This window comes from Pantherophis guttatus, chromosome 1, assembly GCF_059756535.1.
Source record: "Pantherophis guttatus breed Tessera chromosome 1, ASM5975653v1, whole genome shotgun sequence".
NCBI lineage: Eukaryota > Metazoa > Chordata > Lepidosauria > Squamata > Colubridae > Pantherophis > Pantherophis guttatus.
Window position 1 is genome coordinate 142,275,565 of NC_142063.1, and position 27,241 is coordinate 142,302,805.

General features: G+C 37.7%; 1 long non-coding RNA gene across 1 annotated transcript; it reads left to right on the top strand.

Moving 5' to 3' along the window:
* Nucleotides 1–607: 607 nt before the first annotated feature.
* On the top strand, nt 608–26,962 carry LOC117670080 (uncharacterized). Its single transcript, XR_004592576.2, has 2 exons — nt 608–725; nt 26,729–26,962. It is a non-coding gene; the product is annotated as an uncharacterized LOC117670080 (long non-coding RNA).
* Nucleotides 26,963–27,241: the final 279 nt, after the last annotated feature.

Here is a 27,241-nt window from a genome sequence, read left to right on the forward strand (position 1 = left end):
CTGTGAGCACTAAATTTGCCTGACTTTCAAGAAATAACATGTTGGCTGAAAATGTATTCTTACTACTGTACTACATAGTACAGTACTGTACTACATAGGAAACGGGGAATGAGCAAAATGTTTCTATACTAATTGTACTTCTGGTTTCAGAGGGGAGCTGGGAGAAACTAAATATATTTATAAAATCTCTCTTCCCTATCTCGTTCACATCTGAGCAGTATTGCACTGCTTATAAGGCAGGGAGCATGTGTGAGCTACATGTTTTGCTCTTGTTCAAAGGTAAAAGTAAAGGTTTCACTGTCAGTCATGTCTGACTCTAGGGGTCGGTGCTCATCTCCATTTCTTAGCCAAGGGAGCCAACGTTGTCGAAAGACACTTCTGTGGTCATGTGGCCAGCATGACTATAACACCGAGGGGCACGGAACACTGTTATTTTCCCATCAAAGTGGTATCTATTTATCTATTTGCATTTGCATGCATTCAAACCCTACTCTTATTCAGAGTCAGAATGAAGTAGATGACATAGCTCTCATTCTGACTTCACTGTATGATGTCATAATGCCCAATTGATAGGGTAGCATTACTATAAATTCAAATGAGCATATGGGCAATGTCTTGTGTCTTCATTGGCTTGGGGAAAACAATCTCAAGCTGCACTGAGGACTATACCAGCAGAAAGAGAAGCAAGGGCTCACAATTTACCCTGCTTACAGATGAATATAAGAGTAAGCTTTCCACATTCAATAAATATTTTTTATTTATTGGGATGGGATTAGAAACTTTACAACTTTGTGTTACAGAAACCAGTAAAATATGTATTCCAGATAAGTTTTTCCAGAGTACTAATGGCTTAAACCTCTGACTGCAGCATTTGAACATATGATTTGGGTTGAATCTCTATTGATCTGAGAGATTATGGCAAGAGTAAACTAGCTTATTTTTTTATGCTTGCACCATTATATGTTCACCATCTTGAGTTATTTGTGAAAATTATAAAGGTGGGATACACATAAATAAACAAATATAAATTATATGCCAATTTTAATTTATAAATTATAAATCTTCATGTAAATTGCTGCATAAATTGAAGCATAGGGGCCAAAGTGCTGGATTGATACCAGAGACCTGGCTTCTAATCCATCTTCACCCACAAAAACACACTAGACTGCATATTCTTTCAGTCCAGACTACTTCACAGAATTGTGGTTGAAGTGTTATGTATACTACTTAGAGTTCCTGAATGTAAAAAAGGGGGACATCAATCTATTAAGTAAATAAATAAGTTGGATATATATATGGAGATGTGAATATTGTTATATTTAGATTTGATATTAGAAATATGTGAAGAGTGAGGCAGGACACTGTTCTTCCTTTGATTTCTATGCTGCACAAAGGGGTTCTGTAAAGTGGTTGATTATGGCCAGAAATAGAGAAAATACTTAGTGTTTTTTTTCCTTGCGTTATTAAACAACAGAAGATGATGATGATAGATAACAGATAGATAGATAGATGATAGATATAGAGATAGGTAATATTGATTGCACAATATATTTTGCATAATACTGAACAGCTTAATCTAATCTGACAAGATGATAATGTAAAAATACAATAACAAATGTGTAAATGAAAAAGTGATAGAGATTTTTTTTGTAAAAAAAATGCCACTTGGAAATGTATAAGTCTACACGAAATAGTTTCAGCACATTTGACAAAATGGCTTGAATTACTTCTGTGTCTCTCTAGAGAAGAACAATTTAGAATTACTTTTTATAAAAAACGTAAGTCAACAATCCAGTGCTGCAAAGTGCAGCATACTTTTCTAATTATAAAACAATTACTTGTACAAGTATTGATGATTTTTTGATATCTGTATAAATCCTTCACATGTTTGGAGAAATGTAAAATCATTTTAATAATCCCATTCATTTTAATCAAGAAATATTGCAAAAGTTGTGATGTAGCATTTCAATTTCTAATTAATATTTTCACCAATAAGGAGAGTATTATCATTTGATGTTAAATATTCTTCGAAATGGCCAATAAGTGCAAAATTCATGGGAGAATAGTACGCCTTTAAAATATTTCATTAGTAAATCAAAGTTGGAAGTTTAAATGGGAGATATTGTCCCTTGCTTTATTTCCTAGTAATGTAGTCATAAAGCCAGATGTCACGACTGCATCACTTAGTGACTGCAGTCCCAGTAACCCTAACCCTAACCCTAACCTATCCAAGCCATTCTGGGCTTGGTCCCTGCCAAGCCTCAGTAACATAAGGAACTGCCTTCAATTTCCTCCACCTGCAGTGAGGAAAAAAAAAAGCATAAAGCCACTTAAAGGAACCAAGGTGCACCAAAATGCCCCATTGTGATTTGCTCCTGGGCTATATAGGGCTGTCTTTGTGCTTGGGGGGGGGAGATGAAAACACAATTTCCCCACCCCACCCCACTTTTTTTTTTCACAGCACAAAGCCAACCTCAGCCTTGCCAAACTTTGCAAAGAGCTCCTAGTTAGCACAAAGGGGTGTTTTGACACAACACCTTTAAGCTACCGTGTGCTGCTGCTTCTTTTTTCCACCACACAAAGGCAGCTCCATACAGCTCATTGGCAGCAGGGGAAGGTCACCTAGGGTGGTGAAACAGAAGGACAGCTGGAAACCAAAAGGGCATAGATGGAAGGAGATGCCATGTCCCTGTAGTCATAAGTACCCGAATGTTGTTTTTGTGACCATGGAATTGCTGAAACTTCAAGCATGGTTCAGAAGTCCTTTCCTTTGCTGAACAAATCATCGTAAATTGTCACTGTATAGGGTTGCCAGGTGTCCACTATTTGAGCAGACAGTCCACTTTTTTCACATTATGTTCACTATTTTTTTTCACAAAATAGTGGACATTTTTTTTATTCAAAAGCTTTATGATGAAATGGTACGTAATCTAAAGCTGTACAGTCTAAGAGAATAAGGATAGGAGAATTGTGTTTTGTCTTTTTTTTTTATAAGTTAGAATGAGACAAAGATCAAATGCTCATTGCAATAATCACATTTTATACAACAGCACAAAAAATGCATTAAAGCAGTTATCTTTTGATATCGAAAATGTAGTGCTGAAGGTTTTTGCTGAATTTTCAAATTCTGCAAAGAAACGAGAAGAGTTGAAATCATTTTTTGAGTTTTGCGAGTCAGAATTCCATGAAGTTTTGCACCATGTTCCAACACGTTGGTTAAGTTTGTTTAAAGCAGTCGAAAGACTTCTTTTAAACTGGATATCTCTAAAATCGTATTTTATTTCTCTTGGATCTGATGAGTGCCATAAGGTTATCTGGAACCTTATTTCGGATCAGGAAAATGAACTTGCAAAGGACGATGAACCAACAATTTCAGAATTGTATTTATATTTCATGCACTTCTTCATGTCAATAATGCAAGACACCCTACTGAAGCTGGAAAGCAAGAAAATTCTTGCATGTGATCTTCACATTATCATGTGTAAGCTGTGTGATTCTTTGCAAAACAAATACGATGAGCAGTTTTTTGGAATGAAAGTTTTATTTGCCTTACGTAAAAAACATTTGCCTGAGAATGCCGTGCAAAAGTTCAAGAAAGAAGCCATCAACGTGTATCAAAGAGCCATTGCGTACCTAGAAAAGTGGTATAATTTCACCGATTCAGTATATGAGACGCTAAGTTGTTTCAATCTAATTGATCGCAATAATCCTCCAACTTTAGAAGAAATGACGAACATCTGGTTATTATCACCATGGCGAGAAGAACTTCCACCCAACACACTCTTTGATGAAATTTCTGCCTTAGAAGAAGTTTATGTTCATCTGCAGGGCGATTCATCCCTTGATAAGTGGACATACTTTTTCAAGAAAGAGCCAGCTCCGAGTTTACTGAAACTGTTCCAGTACTGTGCATCAATTCCGGTATCAAATGCAAACGTTGAATGAATTTTCAGCATCATGGGAAATTTGGTGACTGACGAACGTAACCGACTGCTTGTACCATCAGTTCGAAGTGAACTTTGTATATTTTTTAATATTTATCAACGTTGTACTGAAATTAAAGAATTATTCCTTAAACACAAAGAATTGATCAAAGCTGCTCAGTCAAATAAAAAATACACACGACAGCAAAGTAAAATGTAATTTAATATTTTACATATTATTATAATATATTTGATGTTTTGAATTTTAAGTAAAGTTTTGAAGTGATTATTTTAATACGTGTTAAAATGTTTGTAAGAAAATATATAATTTAATTGTAAAAATTTTTTTTATTTTTTTACTACTTAAACCCCCCCCCCCCGCTTGTCCGCTATTTTTTGGAAGCAGACCTGGCAACCCTATAAATTGAGAATGGCCTATACCAGGGGTGTCAAACTCAAGGCCCGTGGGCCACATCCGGCCCACAAGATGGTTAGATCCAGCTCGCGGGGCCATCCTGGAAACAGCAAAGGACTGGTCTGTGATGCCTCAGTGACAGCTAATCCGCTGATGGCCATCCAAGCCAGATCACGGGCTGCCTTAGATCCGCAGTGCTGCCTTGGGCCTGCCCCCTGGGCATGTGCATTGCACCCTCACCCCACCCCCTGCATTGCTTCTCCTTGCCTCATCCTATGGCATGAGCTTCCTGCCCACCGCCCCACCTGGCGGAGACCCCTGGATTCCCTCCCCAACACTGCCCGGCCCACACGAGCAATGTTGAGATGGCCACGCCTCCTGAGCCATGCCCAGTCGGCCATGACCACTCTGGCCACGCATCCCCACCCCACCCCGGCTCCCTGAGGACAACCACAATGCTGATGAGGCCTGCAATGAAATCGAGTTTGACACCCCTGGCCTATACTGAAGTAGTTTTTAAAACTCTGAAGTTGATTTTCTTCAGATGATTTCTCGGTAGTTTACTTAGTGTTTCTTACTCAACCTTTCCAATTCTGTTGCTTCTGCTTCCTCTGAAATGCCCCCTTTAAATGACATGGTTCATCTACAGGACCTACAAAACTCCAAAATTACAAGATACAGGCAAAAGTCATAAATGATATTAGATTTAGATTTAGATTTTATTGAACTTCTATACCACCCTTCTCCCAAAGGACTCATACAGCCATATTAAAACACATATAAACCACAAAATTTAAGAACAATTTAAAAACAAATATATAAAATTTGGCCCACGAAATTAAAAACTAACAAACACCCAATTTAAAAATTCCTATTAGGCCAGCCCGGCTTGTTGGAATAAAAGAATCTTCAGGGTGCGGCGAAAGGTATGCAGGTCGGGGATCATATGAACCTCTAGCGGCATCTCATTCCAGAGGGCTGATGCCCCCACAGAGAAGGCTCTCCCCCTGGGTGCCGCCAGTTGACATTGTTTGGCCGACGGCACCCTGAAGAGCCCCTCTCTGTGGGAGCGTATTGGCCAGTGGGAGGCTATCAGCGGCAGAAGGCGATCTCGTATATACCCCGGTCCTAAGTCATGGAGCGCTTTAAAGATGGTAACCAACACCTTGAATCACACCCAGAAGACTACCGGGAGCCAGTGCAGCTCACGCAGGAGAGGTGTTACATGGGTGCCCCATGTCACCCCCATAATCACCCGCGCGGCCGCATTCTGGACCAGTTGGAGCCTCCAAGTGCTATAAGCCTCCAAGTGCTATAAGCTATAGATATAAGTGACCTTTGGAATAATCAGTTTAGATGTCCCAAATCTTTTTGAACCAACGACAGGAAAACAAACTCCCTTTGATCTACAGTGAGATGAATCCAATGAAAAACATGTCTCTGCCAATAAGAAATGAACATAGCAAAATTAATATTATTTTAAGTTTGTTATCAAAGGACAAAAATATTTATGCAACTAGATCCAGTCCCTGTTTCCCAGGCCTTATCATTTCTTGTATTTGGAATAGCTATGAGTTTATCAGTATAACAGTAGAATGTTGTCAATTAGACGGTACCAATCTTCTGAAGTCTATCAAATTATTGAGATGGATAGAATTTATCCATTAGGTAAATTCTACTATTGCCTTATTGATATGTGTTTAGCAGGGGTGAAATTCACTTACCTTCCCTACCGGTTCACAAATGTGCACGTGCATGTGCAAAGCCTTCTGCGAATGTGCAGAAGGCTTAAAATCATCACAAAAAAGCGACGTCATGACGTCAGCGTGAGTGGGCAGAGCCTCCCACAGCCGCCACTACTGGTTTGCCTGAGCAGGATAGAAGTGGCTGAATTTCACCTCAGGTGTTTAGACAAAAGGGCCCATGGCCCCTTTCACTATCTGATTTCTTCTGGGTTTTATTTTTTGCTGCTTTTCTCTCTCTGTGATACGTTATGTAGCAAATATTTTAGGCTGAACTGGGTCTTTCAATTGTTGTAAGTAATAACCAGGCACCACAACAAAGGAATTCATTGTTTTACATAACTTCTACCTTAACGTATCTATCTTAAATCTTCTGGAATGGTGAGTAAAGCCTCCATTAGTGCCCTTTTCCCCAACTGCCCTTTCTATTTCGTTCTTCTGTGGATTCATCCATCTAGAAACACAACAGATCTCATTAACGGCATTTGCAAATCATCTATATGTTCTCCAGCTGTGTCCTCAGGTGAATTTTCTGCAGCATGAAGGGATCTGTAAAATGCCTGGCAAATGTGCCCAGGCTTTATTTCTATCTTCTGGTGATTCTCGATGGAAACAAAGCTTTTTTGTTTTCAGTCATAAGTTCCGTAATAGCCCTGCTCTTTATGGTACATCTGTGCTTATGCAAAATCAAACATTCTTCCATCTTTCTGAACGATCTCTCCATCCCCACCCCCCCAGCCCATAATTACCATTCCTTTTGTGCTCTCTACTTTGCCATCCTGCCATCTGGAAGAGCTTTCTTCTAACTATCTGTCTTCTTCCTCTTATTGCTTAGCCTGCAAATGAATGTACAGAGCATTAAACAGAGGGTCGGCTGTGTCGATACATTCTCATATATTGGAGAGAGGTTTCTTAGAACATTGACAGTCATCATGATAATGACCCAAGTATCTAAATTCTCAAATCTATGCTACACTGTTAGAGGTTAAGACAACAGTAGAATATGGAGGTAGGCTTAGAATTGCGGTGCAGAGTATGTGCCTTTCAAGATTTTGAGAAGGATAGAACTCCTATGCCTATTTTTTCTTTTTCTCATTGAAGTCTGTTTTTTGTCTGTATGGTCTGTTTAATTGCTCTCACTTTCTAAAGCATTTGTGTACAGGTAGTCCTCGACTTAACAACAGTTCATTTAGTGCAGTGGTGGGTTTCAAAAATTTTTACTACCGGTTCTGTGGGTGTGGCTTGGTGGGCATGGCTTGGTGGGCATGGCAGGGGAAGGATACTGTAAAATCTCCATTCCCACCTCACTCCAAGGGAAGGTTACTGCAAAATCCCCATTTCCTCCTGATCAGCTGGGACTTGGAAGGCAGGGACTAGATGGGGGTGGGGCCAGTCAGAGGTGGTATTTACCGGTTCTCCAAACTACTCAAAATTTCCGCTACCAGTTCTCCAGAACTGGTCAGAGCCTCCTGAAACCCACCTCTGATTTAGTGACCAAAGTTACAACGGCACTGAAAAAAGTGATTTGTGACCTTTTTTCATACTTACAACCATTGCATCATCCCCATGGTCACATGATCAAAATTCAGATGCTTGGCTCATATTTATGACAATTGCAAAGTCTTGGGGTTATGTGATCATTTTTCGCGACCTTCTGATAAGCAAAGTCAATGGAGAAATCAGATTCACTTAACAATCATGTTATTAAGGACTGAAGTGATTCACTTAACAACTCTGGTAAGGAAGGTCATAAAATGGGTCAAACTCACTTAACAAATCTCTCACTTAGCAAGAGAAATGTTGCCTCAATTGTAGTTGTAAATCAAGAACTACCTGTATAATCTAAAACATTTTGGTGACTTATACCCAAATGCTTCCATATACATAATTCTGTTCACAAATCCATATGGTTCAGTAGAAGATGCTCCTTTCCACCCCCAAGACCATGTAGAAACAGCATCTGAAAATCCTGAGAATATGAGAGTATGAATTATTGGCATTGGTTTTTCCTCACTGGTTTGAAATTGTTTCTATGGGGGTGATTATTTCAATTGATCCTGCACCTTGGATGTTTTGTTGCATTCATTTATTATTTATTTATTTTTATATCTGTTGTGTACATTTTACGCTATTGTTTCATGCATGTATTGTACATTACTGAGAGGATTTTGGGGGGGAACTGTATAAAAAATGTATAAACAAATCCCTTAAAATGCAGAAAATATAGAAGCACATTATGTTGCTTAAATAATACATTTAACCCAGTATTTTACCAGCTGCGCCTCTGAGGCAAATAGCAGGGAACTGAGAAGGAAGCAGTGACACCAAAAGTATCCCCCTGCGGCAGTTAAGATGCCCACTGGGCTCAATGTTGCGAGGCCTTGGCACAACATTAAGCCCAGATCAGCAATAACTCAGAGTGATGTTTTCACCAGCCCACCTGATAAAGAAGGAGAAACATCTGGTCCATCCAGTATCAATGGGTGTTGAGATTCCTTCAAAGAATGCCCACAGGGCCAGCTATTGGCAGCCAAACAATCTGTTTATTATTGCATTTCAATAAGCACCTGGCAGAGCGCTGGCGCTGTGATAAGCTCAGACCACTTTCTCCCATTTATTCTGTATAACTAGAGTGGAGAGGCCTGCAATCCTCCAGGGATCTTGACCAGATAGATCTCTTTCTCAACTTCTTCTAAGATCCTTCCCTGGAATGCTATCCGCTTCTTATTGAATTACAATTCCTACCTCTGCTTGTGTTTCTCTGTAGGCCACTGCCTACTTAATTATAATTCAGATTATTTCATTGGGATCAGATTTGGTCTGCATCAAGTAGCACACTTTGTCTCTATTTGGTTCTCAGAGAATGAAAAACTCAATAAAATGTGTTCAATTTAATTTAAATATGATCCTGTCCTTAATTTTAGCAGTTTCGAGCTCTAATAACACTATACACAGCTGAAGTTTTTTTAAAAAATTTTTTTAAAGCTTCCTCATTTCTTCCTGAAAGAACTCAAGCAATTCACCCACAATCTTCTGAATGCGGCACAAGTTCTGTGTTTCTTTAGGGAGCCAAAATTACAGTCTCTATGACAACAATGCCCGAACCTGCAATTGCCCATCATTGTGAAAGCAGAAGGTAGAACATGAGATTACATGGGAAACGTCCCCCTCTGATAATTTGAACACGAACTCATCTTTCCATGAGAAAGGTTCATGATTGTATCTTTTACCCTGCAGTCATCCAACTATTTCAGGTCACATTCTTTTTCTTTTCTTTTTTTACAAGACTTTGCAACTGGTTTGCAGAAAAATGCTTTATGGCTGCTCTTGTGCATTAAAAGTTGTCCTATTAAATATAAAGCATATAAGAGCTCTTTAATCAGTAAGGGAGGATCAGTAAAAAGAGCAAGAGTGTCTCTTCAGTAGTGTTTAATTTCAGGGGTATCAAACTGCGGGCCGGATGCATCATGCACAGGCCACGCCCATCTCAGCTCCCCGAATGGGAAAAATGTCACGAAACTTCACATGACAGCAACGTGACGCCGTGAGTTTGATGCCTATGGTTTATCTATCTTTCCAACTCTTAAGATGTGTGGAGTTCAACTCCCAGAATTCCCCAGCCAACATCCTAAGAGTCACCAAGGTTGAGAAACACTGTCCTACAATATGGCTATAACTATTTTTCCTCTTGGTCCCCTTTTTTCCTCCTGGAGAAATTTTCATTTGGTAAGGTCTCTTAGTTAACGATATCACATAGAGAAAAATAAAGCTTTTTGTTAATCTAGCTAGCGCTCCGTAAGATTGTTTTATTATGGGAAAGGATCGTTTCTTTTGTTCCTTCGATCCTCTTCAACTATTAGGGCAGGAATATGCAACCCTCAGTCTGCAGGTCATATACCACCCCCGATCCTATTTTTGTAATATCTGAACCCTCAAAAATTTTAGCAATACCCAAATATTATTGGTGAAAACATCCATGGAATCTAAGTACATTAAGCCACTTGCAGGATTAATGCACTTACCCTCCAATGACCTTTTCCCTCCATAATTCTCAAAGAATTATATCATATATCAAAGAAAAATCAATAAGACTTGCTGCCCCTATGGATCTCCTGTAGCTTTTAAAGGCACAAATTTAAAAGTAGATGTGCATATATTTTATTCAATATCCATCATACAATCCTTAAAGGAAAACATTTCTACCTTTTCTATCTACTCATCCATATGTGGCGAACTATAGGTGAATCTGGTTAAGAGCTTTTAGTCTGTAGACCAATATATCTTGAAAGCAGCTAGTTGGGCAAGGTTCTCCTATATATATATTACAATCAACTAAAATCCCATATTGAAATTTTAATTAAAGCCACCATCCTAAATTTTTTAATGGGTGATGAATTTCAGACTTGCTTGTGATTAGGTCAATCTGATTAGATCAGACATCCCATTTAAACAGATTTCTGCTTGCGCCAGAAGTTACACTTCATATTCCATTCTACATTATGCACAGGTAAAATTAATCTAATGTTAACAGTATTTCGGTGTTCTTTCAGAGTTTAATATTTTAAAAAATAGCCACAGAGAAAAATCTGTCCTTTTCTTTTAACTTCCTACTCATTTCAACATGGTTTATTTCTAAGAATATGCTTAACTCCCTTGTTGAAATCAATGACCTTAAAAAATTTGGTTTTAAATACTTAGATTTGGAGCACAAAATATAAAATGCAGGAGACCTAACACAAAAGTATTAGAACACTGATCCTTTCTAAAACACATTTGTGTTGTGTTAATTCAACCTGGCATGGAATTTCCATTCTAATGTAGCAAATTTCACTATTAGCCAGCAGACACAGCGAAATCAGTTTTGATTATCAAAGCACTACTTAATTGCACATCTTTGATTTTATCTTCCTGTATGTACCAAATGCTCAAATTCTCTACTACATCCCAACGCCGCTTTGCCTACTCATTTAGTGAGCCAATCCTGATTGAGTGATAAATGAAACCTTCCTGGAAGATATATATCCCTCTAACCAACTTGCTCAGGCTGAAGAAGCTATTTGCCAAACATTTTGAACCAACAAGAAGTCCAGTTGCCATGATTCTACTTCCAGACAATTCTACCTGGATGGCTGAGAATCTTCATCAACATATTCTATTAGTCTTCAGATAGATATAGGCAGATTGGGATCTAACTGTAGAATTCTGCAAATAATTGACATTAGATTAGCTAAGATTTGCAATTTCTTATCATTAACAGTGGAAACAACAGAAAGTCTTCCCTCTTTTTATAGGGGAAATATTTGGCCCTTCAGATGTTGATAAACAACTCCCAGCTGTCCCAACTAGAGAGTGAATAGTGACATCCGTTGGGAGACTTACAGTATTTCAGCAATGTGTAAACCACCAAATTCAGAGCACACCAAGAACTCCACAATTCAACTCTGTGCTATATATATTTCCCTCTATTGAAATTCCACATGCCTGATGGAAACTGACAGGATTCTTGATATACGCTAAGATATAGATTACCCCACCAAGAGACTGAGTAGGTACAAAAGACAATTGGCTTCATGTGAGACACACTACTTTATATCTAGCCTCGGTCTCACTTCTGAGCCACAATTTAGGTCTAGGAAGTGGATTTCCAGTTACCAATGCAATCAAAAATGAATTTTCCCAGCCTGAAGTCTACTCATATTTGTCTTAAATGATGTCAGCCTAAAATTTTATGTGTTCAGTTTCTCAAATCTGTCTCATGTAAGGCTTTGAAACAAACTTTCAGCATCTTCTAGGTTATTAACAGAGGGTTCTTGGTTTTCCAGTGTTACACCATGTCAGCTTTGCCTCATTATAATTCCATTCAACAGCAGAGGGCAATTTATTTTCATTTGCCAAGTAGCTGTCATGTGGAAGCTCCTCAGGAGATTTTTTTTTTTCAAAGGGTCTTCTACCATGACAACTTGTGAATCGCCTATACAATTTTAATGCTGAAAACAAACCATAGACCGCACAACTATAGCTATAATGATTTTTCATGACTGAAAAAAAAAATCAGGTTACCAAAAGGACACAACACATTTATTTCCCAAGCAAATATATTTTCCTAAAGGGGAGTTGTTTTTTTCCTTAGAGTGCTTCCAAAGCTATCCTTGAATTTATCCAGGGAGTGAAGTTCCAGAATCAGATCCAGAGTATCTCCTTGCTTTCAAGGAGCAATTGATGCATTAGAAATTCTTCTGTTTCAGTATTTTAAATTGCTGTGGTTTTTTGTTTTTAAATCTTTGTGTTAATTGTCTGTGTTTTCAGATTTTCCATAAAGGGGTTTAAGAAGAGCTTTTATTATTTATTTTATAAATCTAGTCCAGTAAGGCCAACAAGATGCTTATAGGAAACTCCAATTTTGACTCCTAGGTATAAACTTTGAGAGCATCAAACCATCATGTTCAGGAATCAAATATATTCATATACTCTGTGAATATGTTGTTTCTTTTTAAAGATTTCTATGGATATCTGGCTAACATTTCTACTGAAGCCAATCATTTGTGGGGAGGGTGAAAGTAACTTTAGTAGGCTTTGAAAAACCTCTAAATGTCTAGTAGACTTTCAAAACCTTATTCTCCATTAATTTGCTTCCCTTTTAAAAACATCTGTGTTAACTATCACAGGGGTTGGAGGTAGCATATTCCCACGTGGGAATAAATACTTTCTCTGATTCACATCTGCTACTATTCAGTTCTATTAACTAAATCTTTGAGTTACATATTCTACATATAAGCCTATACATCTTTGTCATGAGCCTCTTTCTTCCCTATTTCAAAATTAAAAATGCCAGACCTTAATTGTTCTCCTAATGAGGGAATTGCTGAGCCATTTATCATTTGGGCTGCCATTCCATACATCTTCTCTTACTCTACAACATCATTTTTGAAATGTGATGATGAATATTGTGCATAATACTCTTAGGTATACCAATTTTTGCATGGGTGTTGCATTTCTTGAACACCTCTTATCTAATGACTGTTACGTTTTCTCAACATTTTGTGATAAGAAGGCTCAAAAGTCTTCATCAAAAGTTTTTTTTTAAATAATCCAATGCACAGTGTCTAGCAGTCAGCTTTTGCAAATGCAAACATTCAGAGTGAGAGAAGTGAGACAGGACTGAACTTTGCAGAAACCCTGTGGGTCTTTCTACTTGCACTTTGGAGTGCTGATCATTTGAATAATACCAAAATAGTTGTTTCTCATCATTCTTCTCATTTCAATTTTCTGAGGAAGTTGCCTTGCCCCTAGCAGCTTGAGAATCACCTTTTACTGTTCTCAAGACCTTAGCAATATTTGGATTATTTCTAACAGACAATTTACAAAACCATAAAGACCCAACGGTCTACATGGATTTTAAAAGCAAAATTAACCACTTATGGGGGGGGAGGGGATTCTCTCCCATAGGGCACTTGATGGCAATACTCCTTTTTTAAAATACATTGGGAATTGATGTGATGGAATGTAGTGGTCTGGATTCCCAAGAGGGAGAGGGTTATGGAGGAGTAAAAGGCAACTCAGTTCAGATAGTGTGTGTGTGAGAGAGAGGGTGAAGACAGCCCATCCTTCATAGTTCCCAGTGTATATGCTTCAATTTGGCAAGATTCTGTCTTTAGGTGTAAAATAATAGCAATACAATAGCACTTAGACTTACAGTATATAATGCTCCATAGTGCTTTACAGAATTTCTGAGTGGTTTACAGAATCAGCATGTTGCCCTCAACAATCTGGGTTCTCGGTTTACTAACCTCAAAAGAATGGATTTTTACTGTAGGCATTTAATTGCACAGAGAAAAGAGCTCAGGTCCGCATGCACTTCTATCAAATTGTTTTAAAGTAATTTCTAAAAGCTCTCTGGGAGAAAATGATCCTCTTTTCTTCATCTTTACACATCTTTTTTAATTACATCTTATTTTAGGAAAGATTCTTCTCTGCCATTTGGCAGTTTGATCATTTTCCTATACACTGACTTTGGTTTCACTATGATCAATGTTTCTAGTTAATAGAAAATATGTTATATTTCAAATCAATCCTAATTCAAGTTCAGGGTTTTGTCTCTCTTGTGTGGTCAACTGATTTAGGGCAAATCTTTTAGCATACCTAAAGTGTTTGGCTCATTGTTTTGTGTAAGTATGAAAGAAGTTGCCCAATATTTTGATATTCTGCATATCTATAGTTATATCCCTGTGTAAAAGGGGGATAGGAATAACCCAGCCAATAACAAATCAATTAATCTTCTAAGAATAATTAGCAACATTTTTACAAAGTATGTATATAATAAATTAACCACATGGGCTATTGAGGAGAATTTTATTGACCCTGAAAAAAGCAGGCTTCCAGACAGACAGATCAACAATTGATCACTGCCCAGTGTTACAATCTCTAAAACATACATAATGCAATTACATTCCTAACTATATTCTGCATCTGTTGATTTTTGAGCAGCATTTGACTCTATCTCTATCTTCTGTCATGCCGCAAAAGCCATTAGCAAAGAACAGGGAGGCAATGGTGGCGACAGGACATCCGGTCTCAGTGGCATGGCCAGGTTGGCGGCATGGTGCAGAGTCCTGGGAAACATGGCTGGAAGCGTATGCACAGCCTCAGGGGCAAACAGCTGATGATCACCCTCGTCGCCTCCTGCACCTCAAAAATAATAAGACCTCCCTGAAAATAAGACCAAGCGGTTATTTTGGGGGTCAAAAGAAAATAAGACCCTGTGTTCAGGGAAACACAGTACTTTCTATGGATTTTCATCTAAATACTTAAGTCAACTGCATTATGAAGACGCCATGAAGATCATTGATATGGAACATTAGAAACAGTGGGCTTAATGTTAATGTTAATGTTCTATGGTGGATGGCTCCAAACAGGGGCCCAGTGAGCTAATTACATAATCTTACCTTTCACAAACACACATGCGTCTTTTCAAGGACATGCATTAATGTTTCCCTTTCTGCAGTTTTCGAAGGCAAATACAAGAAGGTTCCCTTTTTGGACAGAGTCTGTCCACGTAGAGAAGGCAAAATAGAACTGATGGCTCATATTCTTTTAATGTGTAATCTTCATGAGTAAGCCAAATGCCGAAGGCTAACCCCAATTATTGAAAGATTTAAAGGACAGACCACTAAATCTCACTTCCATTTACTAGTAAAGAATACAATTCCTGATATTTCAGAACAAATCACAAAATTTTGCTCTGGGGCCATACAAAAAGGCACAAGTGCCTTATGGACAAAACACACCAGAAACTTAGAAAGACAACATTTACATTTTAACTTATTTTACTATTCTAAAATTATACGTCATGAAATTGTTTTATTGTCTTTTCCTTGTTTCTGATCTATTTAAATGTGCCTTATAAAGATTTGTAAGATGATGACAAAGCAGGCATTTTCATAGATAATATGTTTTATAGGTTTAATTATTTAGCGGAGCTTTATATGTTTTAAGAGTTCTATGTCTACAATATAGATTTTATGTTAAATTTATTTACTTATCTATATGTGTATGGTTTAGGATTAGGGTTCTAATACATACGGAAGGTTATGACATTATATTGTAAGTTTATTTCTTTTCAGTTCTGGTCAATGACTGTAGCAAAATACTCATCCATGTCCTTCAATGTTCTCTTTTAAATGTTTCTCTCCTTCTCAAGATTCTGCTTTTTTTTTCGAGGAAAAACTCCTCTTTTTATCAGTGCACTTATGCATTTCAGCGAAATAGGAATAAACAAAACAAAAAAAATATATGTTGTGGTGGTTGCCTTCTAATTTTTTAAAAAAGAGGGAAAATTTGTACTTACACACACTGTAATATGAAAATTCATTTTGAACTGTATACCACCAGTGGGTGGGAGTTCAATGACATACCAGGAAAATAATTTGTTGTAATCATCTGTGACATTTCAGTAGTCTTCCTATCTATGCATCCTTGAATCATTTTTTGCCATGCTTCAACTGTTTAAATTAACTGTTCTCTCCATAGGCAGCAGTAGGCTTTCTTGATCATGTTTCAAATCTTTATCAAATCTTTATCAAAGCACATTAGTCAAACCCAATGTTTAATTCATGTTTTCATAACTACAGCAAAAACTGCCTGTGACGGCACTGAATGTTTCAGTGCAAAGTGAAAATATTGGGGTCAGCAAGCAGACAATTAAACATTGTCACTGCATATTATAACATGTCTCAGCAAACGAATGCTGGCATGAGGCTTACATGTTCACACCAGCGTCAAAAGCTTTTGCACAGGGCATGATTATGTTATCAATATTTAAGCTGCTTGAAGCATCACATAACAGTCACCAAGAATTTTCTATGGACTGATCTACATTTTATACTATTTTATACAGGACTAAACCAAGCTGCTCATCTTTGTGAAGACTGCTTTTATGATCAAGGGAGTAATAACATGGAAAACATAATTTTAATGTTTTAATTTAATTATTTCTTTTAAAGGAACAGGCAGTTTTTATGCTAAACTGCCTGATTCTGAGTTATACACTTATACTGTAACTGCAGTCGAATGAATGTGTCTCACTGTAAGAGCCACCAACTCGAGCCAGCTGAGACAAGGTAATGAATTAGAGGATCAGAAACCTTTCTATAAACTACCATCTAGTTTCATCTTGCTCCCATCCCAATGTTTGGGATGTGGTGGCTCAGTGGCTACGACACTGAGCTTGTCGATCGAAAGGTAGGCAGTTCAGCGGTTCGAATCCCTAGTGCCGCATAATGGGGTGAGCTCCCGTTACTTGTCCCAGCTTCTGCCAACCTAGCAGTTCAAAAGCACATAATAAATGCAGGGAGAAAAATAGGGACCACCTTTGGTGGGAAGGTAACAGTATTATGAGCGCCTTTGGCGTTTAGTCATGCCGGCCACATGACCATGGAGACGTCTTCGGACAGCGCTGGCCCTTCCGCTTTGAAACGGAGATGAGCACCGCCCCCTAGAGTCAGGAACAACTAGCACACATGTGCAAGGGAACCTTTACCTTTACCTAGTTTCATCTTGCTCCCAATGCTAAATCTTAGTATACTAAAAAAAAATCCTGTTATCCAGAAGTCTCGAACTCTGATCTAAGTGATATGACATGATCATCATTTGTGAACTTTATAGGCAGTTTTTGACAAGCAAAGTCAATCGGGAATCTAGCAGGAAGTCAGTATCTGTGGTCACATGATGTAAGGATCATCTGCAGTGATGATCATCTGCAGAGAAGAGTCCTCCAGTCCTCTGCTCGCAACAGAATACCTTATGCCACCAGACTTCAAATTTTGGGATTAGACAATTTAGAACTTTGACGTCTTTGGTCAGACCTAAGCGTAGCACATAAAATTATCTGCTACAATATCCTATCTGTCAATGACTACTTCAACTTCAACCACAACAATACACGAGCACACAATAGATACAAACGTATGGTAAATCGCGCTAAACTTAATTGCAGAAAATATGACTTCAGTAAGAGAGTCATTAATGCCTGGAATGCACTGCTTGACTCTGTGGTTTCTTCCCCAAGCCCCCAAAACTTTAACCTAAGACTGTCTACTGTTGACCTCACCCCATTCCTAAGAGGTCTCTAAGGAGCATGCATAAGCACACCAGGGTGTCTACTGTCTCTGTCCTAATGTTCCCTTTTATATGTATCCATTTCATGTATTCATAATTAGGTTTATACTTATATCTGTTACCTATTACATGCTTAGCAAAATAAATAAATAAATAAAATAAAAATAAAATAAATAAATATTCACTTATCCATAGCCGGAACCAACAAACTGTCATTGTAAGTTGGACATGGGCACATTTTTTCCCCCATTTTATAACCACTTAGCAACAAAGTTGCTTGTTGTTGTTTTTTGTTTTTGTTTTTTAAAATTTGATTTATATGCCGCCCTTCTCCGGAGACTCAGGGCGGCTTACAATGCGTTAAGCTTGTCCTAATTGCAGTTGGTAAGAGAGGACTAGAAAGTGCTAAATTGGAGAAGGTTGCTATAGTCTGAGAATGTCAGTGATCAAATATTATTAATGCTGTTCACTGCCCTGAGTCCTTCGGGAGTAGGGCGGTATACAAATCAAATAAATAAATAAATAAATAAATAAATAAATAATAATAATAATAATAATAATAATAATAATAATGTGAATGTTCTGCAGACAGAACTTAGGGAAGTTAATGAAGAATTAATGATAATATGAAAATCCTGCAGACAGAATTTAGGGAAGTTACCAGAACTTGGGGACTCTTCTGCAGTCTCTTGCCTGGGTTATGTTGTGGCAGCCAGAGAAAAAAATGATAATTTTAAAGAGGATGAATATTGTAATTGGTTCCAAAATCCCACTTAGAAGTCTATATTGTGGAGATGTAGTCGCTATGAGGTGAACTTTCTCCATGAGGGTTTGGTTGAATTTTATGTGCATCAAAGCAAATTATTTTTGCTTTTTAAATGTCTAAACTAAAATCTAGTGGATTGCAATTTAAATGCAAACTGCAACCCACTAGATTTTAGTTTAGTTATTTAAAAAGCAAAAATATTTGCTTTGATGCAGAGGCTGTTTGTTGAAGAATAGTTCTTTCAAAGCCAGTCACATTATTTCACATCAAATGCCCATTATGGCATCCATTTATCCAGCACAGTTCTAATTTTTCAGGTCCAATGAAATGCAAAGCCAACTTATAGTGTGTTAGAGTTCAATGGATTTCTTCCAAAGGACATTGTAGGAACCTTGGGCTATAATATATCAAAGGTACACCAATAGATTAAATATGTATTTTTAAAAGATGAAGGATAAATTGAATAAATTAGATTATCCAGGTCAAGGGTTGGAATTTTTTTCTCATCAAAGGCAACATTTCCTTCGGGATAAAGCATTAGAGGCTACATAATGCATGAGGCAAAATCAAGGAGCAAATGAGGCCAAAATCAAAAGTAGTGAATATACTGTACATATAGTCTTCCTAACATATTCTTTTTTCCTGCTTTATAACTCTTTTCTTTTTGCCTCCAATATTTTTTTCTCATACTGTCTCTCTCTCATGCCCACACCCATAATTCTATGTGTTCCCCCCCCCTGCTCCCCCCACTCTCCCCGCTCCTGGCACAGTAAGCCCATTTTTTTGCTCTCCCCAGCGTCCAGAGCCTTTCTAGGAGCTTGGGGGGATGAAAACGCCCTTCCCCACTCCCCTGGAGGCCCCCTGGAGGCCGGAAACAGCCCATTTGCCAACTTCCGGTGGACAGGAAGGCCCGTTTTTTGTTCTCCCCAGCCTCCAGAGCCTTTCTAGGCGCTTGGGGAGGGCGAAAACGGCCTTCCCCCCCCCCCGGAGGCTCCCTGGAGGCCCTCAATAGGCCAGAAATGGCCCATTTGCCAACTTCCAGTGGGACCTTATTTATAACCATGTGAAAAGGTAAGTATACCTTTTTTGAGTTCTATCGTTTTATGTATCAGGACATAGTAAAAATCATCTAGTCCTTAGTAGTTCTTAAAAATTCAAAGAGGGTGTGTAAGGTGACCAGATTTTAACATTGGTAAAGAGGGACATTGTGGGTGTGGCTTATTTTGTGGGCGTGGCTAGCTGGTCATGTGACTGGGTGGGCGTGGCTAGCTGGTCATGTGACTGGGTGGGCGTGGCTAGCTGGTCATGTGACCGGGTGGCCATGGCTATGTGTATAGGGACTACTCAGAGGGCTGAAAAGTCATTTCTGACAGGTCCTCACACTTTTGACTGGTCCTCACACTTATGACCATCCTCACATTTATGCCCGTTCAGTATTCTTAACAACCATGTCACTCATTTCACAACTGCTTTTCTTCACCATGGTGACAAGATAGGGCAAAAACGTAAAATGTGAGGACAGTCGTAAATTCGAGGACTGGTCAAAAGTGTGAGGACCAGTCAAAAATAACTTTTTCAGCCCTCTGAGTAGTCCATATGCACAAAAGGACTAACCAGAGGGCTGAAAAAAGTCATTTCTGACAGGTCCTCGCACTTTTGACTGGTCCTCACACTTATGACCATCCTCACATTTATGCCCATGCAGCATTCTTAACAACCATGTCACTCATTTCACAACTGCTTCTCTTCACCATGATGACAAGATAGGGCAAAAATGTAAAATGTGAGGACAGTCATAAGTTCGAGGACTGGTCAAAAGTGTGAGGACCAGTCAAAAATAACTTTTTCAGCCCTCTGAGTAGTCCATATGCATTAAAGGATACAGCAATAGAGAGGGATGAAGGAATGGAAATTAGAGTAGGAGTGAGGGTAAGAGAGGGAGGAAGAGAGGAGGAGAAGGAGAAAGGAAGAGGAAGTAGGGAGGAGAAAAAGAGGGTGTGGGGAAGAGAAAGTAAGAAGGAAAGAAAAGAGAGTGGTGGTAGGTTTGAGGAGAAAGATTGCTGTACAATAAAAAAGATGAAAGGGAAGAAAGCCAACCCCAAGCAAATATAAAGATATTAAGATTAAGAATGAATTGTTAAACTTTAAAGAATAGAAGAGAACAAATATGAATAAATAGCAATAATTAGAAACACACATACAAACATACAATGTATTTTCTTTGAACAGAATATTTGGCTGGTTCACAAATTTAAACAGCGTTTAGTCATTTCAATTAAATTTACAATTTCTATATTTCCTTTTTGCCATATTTATTCCTCATCTATTTTTTTAAAAAAACAATATTACCCTTCATCCTCATCTCTAATCTTAATCAAATTCAATTTTTCCCTTCTATTCTATATTATACTCTTTCCCATTGTCATCTATTTTTATATCCATCCTCACATTGGTTAATTATGTAATTATGTAATACAGTTGTTTAATACAAATTCAACATTTTAATATAAATCAATTAGTTATATAACTATCTTTTTTGTATATTAATCAATATGAACATGAATATTCCAATTATTTCCATGCAATCCAATTTCTTACAAATCAATTAATTATATTTACCAATAATAATAAACCAAATAATTTCCCCCATATATTCCTCCAAACCACAACTTAACCATTTCTGCTTTCAACACAATATACAATTATTAATAGTATCTCAATTATTATAATTCCCTAGTTAAATAGAGCTTTTTTTCTTTTGTGTTTTAAAATCTTGAACTCTCCTCTTTTGCCCAAAATTTCCCATTGTTTACAGTTTTGTACCTACCTTTTTTGGTGAGGAAAAAGAAAAAGAAAGAAATCTCTCTCTGTCTCATTTTGTCACGTTGCAGCTTTACTTTCGCTTTCGCCTTTGTTTTCAGCTAGGGGGAAAAAAATCTGCTCCAGGAACTTTTTGCAGCTTTTTGCAGCTTTTTGCAGCTAATTAACCTAGCGGAAGCTGTTAACAGGGGCTGTTTTTTCTATTTTTGCAGGCATGGGTCTACTCTTTTTTTTAACACTGATCAGCTGTAGGTCGGCCCTTTGAAGCCCCGCGGCAAGAGTTTAAAGAGTTTTTTTTCCCTCTAGCCATCAGCGGGGATTCAGGAGGCAGCCGGGACTCAGGAGGCAGAATGAAAAATCGGGACTTTTTTAAAACGCCGCGGGATGCGGGACAAATTGCTCAAAAGCGGGACTGTCCCGCCAAAAGCGGGACGTCTGGTCACCTTAAGGGTATGTGTTTTCTTTTTCACATCACTCTGCTGCATTAAAAAAAGAACTTTACGGTGGAAAACAAATTTATTTATTTATTTATTTATTTATTTATTTATTTATTTATTTATTTATTTATTTTATTTATATACATAATTAAATACATTCATATGCGCTGAATATACTCAAACTTAACAGCTACATTTAAAATGAAATTGTGAAATGAAATTGTGGAATGTAAGCTACCACTAATGTTTTCCATTGGGTTATTTGTCACTACACCAACAGCTATATTTAGTGGTGGCTAGGGATTTCAACTTGTCTTCCCTAGGGACTGACTCCAGTAAAGCTTGGGAATTCATGGAAACCACCGGCTCTGTTCCCTGGTCCCAGTTTATATTACTGGTCATGCCTTGGACCTTATCTTTGTCTCTGAGATGATTGGTGATCTGGAGAGGGAGATGATTTTCATCCTTTAACAGATTCTGTACCATTACTCTACTAGTTATAAAGATCAACCCAGAAATTCCATTCAAGAAGTTCCATTTCAATTTCAAGGGGTATTTGGAGCAATTCTTATCTTTCTGGCATGGAGTATCTCCAAGGCCTGCTGCATAACTGGCAGCATGAAATAGGGTGGTCCCTGGAAAATATTTTTCCAAAGCAGTCTCTTTCTGGTAGTCAATCCCCATGGTGTCTTGCCTTTATGAGGTCGATTCCAGGAAATGAAACCCCTGCATGGAACAAGAATATGACAAACAAATCTGACCAAGCATGGGTTCATACATATCAGGGGTGCTATTCATCAGGTTCTGACAGGTTCTGGAGAACCAGTAGCGGAAATTTTGAGTAGTTTGGAGAACCGGCAAATACCACCTCTGGCTGGCCCCAGAGTGGAGTGGGAATGGAGTTTTTGCAATATCCTTCCCCCAGGAGTGGGGAGGGAATGGGGATTTTGCAGTATCCAATCCCTGGAGTGGGGTTGGAATAGAGATTTTGCAGTATCCTTCCTCTGCCACGCCAACCAAGCCACACCACGCCCACCAAGCCACGCCCACAAAACCAGTACTAAAAAAATTTGAATTCCACCACTGAAATATTTGGCCTGTATCATGGAGATAAGGGAGGTCAAGATGGCTTACTTCTACTTCCTTATTGCATCAATCAGGTGTCATCCTCATATTTATATAGGTAGTCCTCAACTTACAATGGTTCATTTAGTGACCATTCAAAATTACAACAGCACTGAAAAAAAGTGACTTATGACTGTTTTCCCCATGATCATGTGATCAAAATTCAGCTGCTTGGCAACTGGTTCATATTGATGACAGTTGCTGTGTTCCAAGGTCATGTGATCATCTTTGGCGACCTCCTAATAAGCAAAGTCAATGGGGAAGCCAGATTCACTTCTGAAAGGAATATCAAATTTAAATTGATTTTGACTAGCATCTATTCCAGGACAGCCATCATAAATTTAAACAAATTAAATAACCTTTAGAAGGGAGAGGTCTCTGAGTTGTCTCTTAGCAGCACCTGGTCACAATTTTTTTCCTATGATGAGTTGTAACCTGCTCATAAATTAATATATAGAAAAAACATGGGTGGGAGCTAAACCACAAGAGTTAAATATCATCTTTCATGAACTCACAATTTGAATTTCTCCATCCTAAATTGTTTTCACTCCACAGTATTAAAACCCAATTTGCTTTTCATTTGATAAAATCCTTTGCTTGTTTTAACATGGATGAAATTGTCAGGTTGAGGGGAGGGTAAGAAGTACTTTTATTATGTGTATGAAAACTCTCCCATGAACTGCAAGCTAAAGATGATATATCAAGTCACGCATCATTAAGAAATAATATGGCTTGAGACATATTACCTCCTGGAGTAGGGATTAATGATGGAACAAGCACTAAGAATCTGCTTGTGGCATTCAAGGAGGCCATGGCTGTGGCTCACTGCAATTTTGCACAAAACATGGAAGAGAAGGAAGGAGAAGAATGACCTTCATTTCTTAAAATGTATTGTTTAGGCTATTTTCTTTGTCAAGAGAGTATTGGAAGCATAAATCACATTAACTGTCATTATGTAGGATTGAAAGATATAGATAAGCCTCCTGCTGAAGGACAAAGACAGGGAGTTAAGACTGCCCCCTCCCCTTAAATATCGTATATTGCTCTCTAGGGAATAATTTCTTGTATCTCCTTCTCAGATCGATAGTAAACTTCTTTTTTTAACCTTCACTTGTCAACTTTACATATGCATATTGCATACGTACTTGTCACCTATTCTCATTTGGCATAAAGAATGCTATGCAAAGTGCAGAAAGGAAGTAAGAAATTATAAAGCAAAATAATTAAAGCCGTAAGATGAAATAAGCAAATATAGCTAAAGCTGGTTTACATCACAGCTTACATGCAGCAGCGCAGTTTTTAAAAGGAACAATAGTTAATAGTTAGAACAGTGTTTTTCAATTTGGCAATTTTAAGATCTGTGGACTTCAACTCCCAGAATTCCTGAGTCATCTGGCTGGGGATTTCTGGGAGTTGAAGTTCATATATCTTAAAGTTGCCAAGTTTGAAAAATACCGGCTCTAGAGTTTTCAATATACTTCTCTGTATCTTTTAATCTTGTGAGATATTTACAAAATTTAATGCTCCACACATTGCATTTTATTCTTTAGAATTCGCAAGTCTGATATATTTTGTTAACTTCATTCAGCCACAGCTTTGTCTTTCTGTTCTCTTGATCCAGTTAACCTTTCTTCACATATTTTGTGACCCAGTTGTCTTTACAATCTATCTCTGACCATACCACTCTTGGTTTCCGTTCATTTTTTACCCTTTCTTTTATTTTACCATATCTACTTCTTAAATATCCATTTTCACTGTACTTAACTGGTGTTTATCTTTCTCCTAGTATATCTAACTCTCACTTCTATATAATAAAGATGGCAGAAGCATACTCTTAAGCAAGCCAATATACTTCTACCATCACTGCAAGCTTTCCTTGTATAACAAAGGGGACATCACAAAGTTTTTTTCACATCCAGTAACCAACCTTCAATTCCATATTTGCAATCCATAATTCAAGGCTATTCATGCTATCATTTTTTTTCTTGTTATGACCCTGTAATCTCTTGATTCGGGTGGGGTCATGATGAGCTGGACATATACTGGCCAGATGCCCTTCCTGACACCTATGTGGAGTTCGCAGCAGATATATTCTCTTTTCTCCCTGAGAGAGACAACTGCCGCTATCTAGGATCTAACTCTCAACCTTCCAAGTGGGAGGCTAGCATCTTCACCACTAGGCCACCATGCTGTTCATTATTCATTCTATCATACCTTTCTCTAAATCAACAAATATACAATATGCAACCTTTCTTTTGTATAAGAGAACAATAACACTTTTCTTACAACAATCAGGTAAAGATGCAGACTTAAACTCATATATTAAACAAATCAAACAGCCACATTATAGTTCTCTTCACCACCTTCTCAAACAATTCTTTTAATGTTATTTGCCTCTTGCTCTCTTTGACTCTTATTTTTTTAAACTTACATGTATTTTACAACATATTTCATCCCTATTTTTTCAGCAATTTTTTTTAGATGATTATAAATCTCATTCACAGCCTCTTTCACTTTATCATTCCACCAAAGCATTTTAAAAATATTTTCCAATAGCATACATCTACAGATTTCTGTGACACTCTGTAGTATAATTATTTTCACTCTGTTCCATGCAGCTTGCACCTCCTATTACTGTATGCTTACTTTCCATTCGTTCTGTTGTAAGATTAATCTATCTGCTACAGAATATACAAAGGGAATCACTATCCACTAATGTGTGCAATTTGAAAGGTGAGAATCAAAAGCCAATTCTTCAGAAATGCTATTGGGAAGAGTAAATAAAATAATAAAGAATTCATTTTGCACAAGAGCTTTGGAAGTAACCTTGAATGATAAATGCCAGATATTTCACAGGAGGGATTCTAGGAACAGATATCTTACTCGGCTGCACCAATAAATAAGGAGTGGTTTTCTTACCATTTTTCTTAACCCATATTTGCCACTGAGTAAAGCAATCGTGTACTACTCCCATTAAGTATGCGCTAAGTAATGATGTTTAGTTAATATAGTTCCTTAACAAATGATATATCTGAATGGTGATGCTTTTTTCTTCTCTTTCTCTTTTTTTCCATTCATCCAGAGTACGTGATCTCAGAAACTGCCCTTGGCATAATACTGCAAACAAATTTAGTTCTCCATATATAGAATAATACAGTACATGTCCTGTACATCCAGTGGCACTTACATAAACATATAGACACTGTTGGCAAGGGTTGTCAGGATTAATTACATACAAATATTTTCTATGGGCATCAAACCAGAAGCAGGGAATATGATGGGCTACTATCATGAAATATACAACTGCAGTACAATATAAAGTGTATTAAAAATGACTAAATTCTTTTCACATCCAGCAAACATTCCTTGTTTTATTCTCTCTGATGTAAAATATAAAATTAAACTCTTTGTACTTATGTAAACTTCTTCTTTTATAAAAAGTTTACAATAGTTTCTTGAATCATTGTCTATGGAGATTCTCAGTCATCCAGGCCCAAAGTTGTCCCATTGTTGCCTTCTTTTTAAAGGCAGCTGGACTTTCTTAAAGGCCAATTGCTTTTAAAAAAGCACCTTTCTTGAATCAGCTTTCGATTATTTATGTGACAGTCCACATCATTTTACAGAATGATCAATTATTAAAAAGCATTCTATTCACTAACTTCATCTGGGTTCCCTTGGCACGTTTGAAGTTAAAACTATTTTCTAAATGCAATTGCTGTCTTAAACGTACCGAACTGTTAAGCGCTGTTTACGAAATTTCTGTGCGCGCATCATGATGGCGTTTCGTACTTTCCCACTTCATAACGTGTGTTTGGTGTTGTGTTGTTGTTGGGGGTTTTTTTGCAAAATTTTGCAAATGTCTATTTTTCTCCTTGTGTGTATTCTAGAATTCCAGATGTTCTGCTTCTCTGAAAAAAGGAAATATGGCCATTTTAACGATATCATTTGGCCTCAGGGTCTAGCTAATGCTGATAGATAAACACAGGAACCAAAATGCAATAAAACAAAAGAACAGCACCCAGGAGGGACATCTAAAGGTAACCCATTACATCAGCAAGAACTGAATGGACATGACATTACTTGGATTCAGTAATAAGTATGAAATATGAAGAGAGAGGTTACTACAGTGGTGAAATGTAAAATTTGTTACTACCGGTTCTGTGGGTGTGGCTTGTAATATGACTGAGTGGGCGTGGCCAACTTTTTTTTTTTTTTTACTTTTAAAACTATTTTTTCTACAACCTCTTCGGCTGAAGAGGTTGTAAAAAAAATGCTTTTAAAGCCTCTGACGATCCCAGCTGACTTTCCTGATCAGCAGAGGCTTTTTTTTCCTTTTAAAAACATTTTTTCTATAACCTCTTCAGCTGAAGAGGTTGTAGAAAAAAATGCTTTTAAAAGCC